At 52.6% G+C, this 5,070-nt stretch overlaps 1 pseudogene; it reads left to right on the forward strand.

The window, feature by feature from the left end:
* The first annotated feature begins 1,237 nt into the window (after positions 1 to 1,237).
* On the forward strand, positions 1,238 to 2,240 carry LOC119345463 (annotated as a pseudogene).
* Positions 2,241 to 5,070: the final 2,830 nt, after the last annotated feature.

Genomic DNA, 5,070 nt, shown 5'->3' on the forward strand with positions numbered 1-5,070 from the left:
GTAGGAAGAACATCTGCAGGCAGCGCCACAGTTGCCAGCACCTCAGACGAGCACCCGGCCACTCCCACCTGACTGACATCCTTGCCATAGGCAACAACAAGAGGCGCCGGTGGCTCCTCATGCTCGCACCAGGGAGGAGGCGAACCCAAAGGCGCCAAGGAGGAAGATCCCCCACTGTTCCCCACTACTTTGCCACTGATAGCCTCCAGCCGCTCCAAGAGGCTTGAGACCTGGGCCGCCCAACCCTGCAGAGCAACCGCCATGTCGCGGAGGGGTTAAACGACATCCTCCACATGAGCGGTAACCAGAGCCTGCAACTCGGCACGCAACGCCTCGGTCTGAGCTGCAAAGAGGGGTTGCAGCAGCCCCAAATCAGCAGCCAAGGCCGACTCGTCAGGGCCGGACTGACCCGACCAGGGGGTGCCAGAGTTGCTACAAGGGGCCCCTTGAACGAGCCCAGTCGGGGCGGCAACAACTGCTGCCCACGAGCGCTGCCGCAACTGCGGTGAAGGAGCTGGGGACGGGTGTTGGAGGCGAGGAGCAGCCGGCGGCGACAGGGAGCCGCGGAGATGACCATTGCCGGTAGGGAGGCGGCCCGGACAGCCGTGCTCGCGATGCCCAGAGCGGCCGCAAACCAGGCAGGTGACAGGCCCACGACAGTCGGCGACGAAGTGGTCCTCCGCCAAGCAACGGAAGCAGAGCCCATAAGCTCTCTGCTTGAAAGCAAGGGAGCGGTCGGTGTCCTTCTTGCGGGGCGGGGCAGACAGCTTCTCCAGCCTCCGGCGATGCTGGCCCCCGACCTCCACCCACCCCTGCTCCGTAGGTGCCTGCGAAGCATCGGTCACTACCCGCGGCGTGAAATTCGGAGGAAGCCGATCTGGAAGTGGTGGCAGCTTGACCGGAGGGAGGATCCCAGGGCAATCCGCGGAGCGCGCGAGAGAGTCCCCGTCTCCATCCTCAGCACCGGCAGCCAGCAGCATTGGATCTGGATCTGCAGGGGAGCTAGGACGGAGGGGAAGGGTGGGGGCGTTGGTGGCTGTGGAGGGATCACAAGGGATGAGGTTGGTGGTGGGAGAGGAGGCCATGGTTAGGGGTGGAGGACGGGATGCGAACTAAGCCGCAGCCGCGGCGGCGGCGGCGGCGGCGGCGGAGTCGCAGCAGCGTCGCGTGGAGCTAGCGGCCTATCGTTGTGCGTACACAATAAAAAAAGACTTTATTTCCTGGAGAGTCTCGAGCAATGAGCAGCCAACCGGTGCTGCCGCTGCCGGGTGCGCCAGCAGCGAAACCTCCGTCTATCCCCTCCACCGCCACTACCACCTCCCTTCCTACTGCTGCCGACGGAACCACCACTATATCCTCGCTCGGCCAAGACCAGCTCCTCGAGATCTTCCTCCGCCTGCCGAGCTTGCCGGCCCTTGTCCGCGCCGCGCTCACTTGCCGCTCGTGGCTCGACGCCATCCACTCCTCTCGGTCCTTCCGCAGCCTCCTCCGTGCCCTCCACCCGGCGCCCCTCATCGGGATCTTCCTCCGAATCGAGGGCGGCACAGCCCCCTCCTTCGCCCCCGTCCGCCGCTCAGATCCCGACGTCACCGCTGCACTCCGCCGCCGCGACTTCTTCCTCACCTCTCTCCCTGCAGGCTGCTGGAGCATCATGGACTGCCGCGACGGTTACATCCTCCTGCGGAACATGGTGTCCCTCGCTGTCATGAACCCCATGACCTGGGCCGTGAACATCATCCCGATGCCCGAGCATGCTATGGAAGGGACATCATCCTGGTTCCATCTGCTGTCTTCAGAGGAGAACCCCTGTCCCCTGGTCGTTCCGCGTGGTCTGTGTGTGCGCGTGTCCGTCTATGGTTCGTGCCGCCGTATTCTCGTCGGAAACGGAGGATTGGGTCATCCACCCCTGGACGGAAATCGGTGGTGGAATCTACCTGAATGACAGTGGTTTCACGCTGGTGGGTGGTTCTTTTTATCGGTCTCTGTATGGCAAAGGACGTGCGGTCAGGATAAATACAGCCACCATGGATGTCTCGAATGTCTATCTACCCTCGCAGGCAATCGGTTACGTTGGGGATACCGAGGATGGAAAACTCTGCATGGTCTATGCAACTGAAGATTTTCTTCTCCTTGTTTGGATCCGCAGCGGGGACGGTGATGGAATTGATAGTTGGGTGCTGCAAGACATTATCCGTTTGAGGGTAGAAACAATGAAAAAAATAGCGCGCTACAGAGAATAGCGTCACCCCTGAAAATATGCTATTAGCGTGCTATAACGCGCTATAACGTGCTATTAGTGAGGCATTGTACATTGATTTATTTAGCGAGACAATTCTTTATATGCCATAGCGTGCTATTAGCGGCGATATAGCGCGCTATTTTTTTCAGTGGCAGAAATGGATCAGTTCACTACTACACCCTGACAGTGGGAGGGCCAAGTCGAAGTTGTGCAAGTTAGGTTTGGATGCGTGTACCTGTGCATGACAAGCATAACCGCTGCCGGCACACAGCGTAGCTCCTTCTACCTTTCATTGGAGACCATGGAGATTGAGCTTCTGATCCACGGCACATCTGGTGACTCTGCCTATCCGTATATTATGGCTTGGCCTCCTTGTTTGGTTGGTGATGACAGGAGGACTGAACATGAGGTTGAAGGATCCTGCAGCTGTTTGCTGAAGTCCAGTAACTCCACCAAGGTAAGGACAACAACCAACCGTAAAGCTCAAGTGTTTACTGATTTGATTTAATTTAATATACACACACAGGCAGTAGAGCTGTTAGTCTGGCTATATTGACTACATTAACAATGTCATTCTTCTTGTTGCAGCAGAAGTTCAAGTCCTCGAGCCTGAAGGAGACGAGCCCCGTCGGCCTGGCCACGGATTTCAACAGTGTGGACGTGGTGAGGCAGCCGCTGTCGCCCTTGCAGCCAAAGTCTCCAGACTGCAGGGTGCACAAGAAGTGAAGCCGGTCCTGACATTCTCTTCTGGATGGCTTGCAGTGAAGTAAACTGAACATCCATCCCTTAGCTAGGCATCGTCCAGGGCTGTGGCTTGCTGTTTGCCTGATCGATCTGACTAACTCAGCTGGGTTAATTTGGTTGGTTCTTGTCGGTAGAACCTCGTCAGTCATATGAAGTCTGCACTTTCCATTTTCTTCTTCCGCTTGTCTTGGTTGCTTCCTGTGTCTATCATGATCTTCCTTTAATGAGAAAAATCAGGAGTGTTATCTTAGTAGTTTCGTGTCTGTCATGAGCATGTAAGAGACTGTTATGGTAGCGCTAGCTAATTCGACCCTTATCTTGGCCAGTTCGTAACGTCTCTGTACCATTTATGTGTTCCCTTGGCTGTCAATACTGTGTTTGTTTACCGGAAGGCTAAGCTTGTGTCTTGACAGATGTGGCGTCGGCATCTCGAAAATGTTATCCTTGTCCGCTTTCATACCCATGGCAGATCTGGAGTGTCGTCAAATCTTGCTGTGTGCTGTTGTCAGAGTTGCCTGTAGCTGCATGAGAGTTTGGTTGGTGCTTTCATGAGACTCTGTTTTTCCTTTCCAGCTAGCATGCCATGAAAATGGTCAACAGTTCACATCGGATTGCTCTTTGACATGTAAGATTTCCGAGGCTTCCAAGTGACTCGCCATTTCTACTAGTAATTTGTGCGTGCTTTGCACGTAAGATCATTATGTGTAAACAATTAAAATAAAACTTTAAACACCTATGTTATTGTTAAATTTATCATGTAATTCAAAAGAAGATTTCTGCTTTCTAGTGGGAACTCCACAAAACTTTTATATAATTTGCATCCAGTTTAGCTACACATCAGTTAGCTGATCTTCGAAATCGGGTCAGTCGATTTTTGAATGAAGGAAGGAGAAGGGCCTCGACGGAGAGAAGGAAGGGGCTCGCCATCATCACCCCCGTATCTATCTTAGGGTTCAGGGTGGGGGCGGTGGTGTGGGGCTTTGCCGGAGAAAAAACTCCGCGCGGGGAGGGCAGGGATAGAGGGATGGCCATGGGCAGCGGCGGGGGGTTGTTTCGGGGAGGGCGAGGTGGCACGGGAGCGCCGCCGCCCGTAGGCGGCGGGGGTCGGTGGTGGCTGGCAGCTCAAGGAAGGAGATGTGCCGAGAGGTTGAAGAAAGACTGTACGCCGTTGATTTCCCATCCAACGGTTCACAGAATTGTCTGACCCCAATTTTTCTCCAGCTGACTGAAGTCTAGCCACACCCATTCGCATCAACACATGATAGTGCGACAACGTTCTTTATGAAGAACGGTTGAGCAAGGCCTTCGTTTTACTTTCAAAAGGAATAGTATTGACATGTGTCATGAAATATAGTTTCACATATTCAAACTTGAAATACAGGGGAAATAAGCATTACTTTTCATTTTACTCCTTTTACCACCATTAAGTCAGACTTTTTTCAAAAATATATATTTCTTTTTCTGTCATAATCTCATTTTTTTACTGGTTTCATAATCTATACTTCAGTCTTCTGCCCTCGGGATCATTCTGTTCAACTTATGACATTATTTTAAGAAAGTAAATAAACTTTCAAGACAAAATTTTATATGGATTGTTTGGACATTTCTCTATTGTCCTCAGTATTGACATACTCTTTCCTATGGAGTAAAAGGGAGAAATGCTTCGGTGGATGCATTCAAAGGGTAAACTGCGATGTAGTATACTGTACTACTAACTTGCAAAAAGAGTACAGTAGTATACTGTACTACTGTAGGTTGCCAGCCTCGGTAAGCATACTATATCGAGATACTTCTATCATATACTGGAATTCACAACGTCACCAGTTCACAACATGTAGCTGGGTCCTCACGTGAAAGTTCTGAAGTGCCTTGGCGACAGGTAGACAGTAGTAACTTGCTACAACCACACAATCCTGCTCCCTCTCCTTGGCTACGTGAGTTGAGGGCCTTGTCCTGTGCCTGCATCTCGCCCTATAAAATTAATAATTAAGGTGTCCGGTGACAAATGTAAAGTCAATTGGGAGCTAGCCTGCTAGCCTAAGGAGTTTGGGGACCTCGGAATTCTTAACCTTGGGAAGTTCGCTACT

This window comes from Triticum dicoccoides, unplaced genomic scaffold (assembly GCF_002162155.2).
Source record: "Triticum dicoccoides isolate Atlit2015 ecotype Zavitan unplaced genomic scaffold, WEW_v2.0 scaffold239777, whole genome shotgun sequence".
Classification (NCBI taxonomy): domain Eukaryota; kingdom Viridiplantae; phylum Streptophyta; class Magnoliopsida; order Poales; family Poaceae; genus Triticum; species Triticum dicoccoides.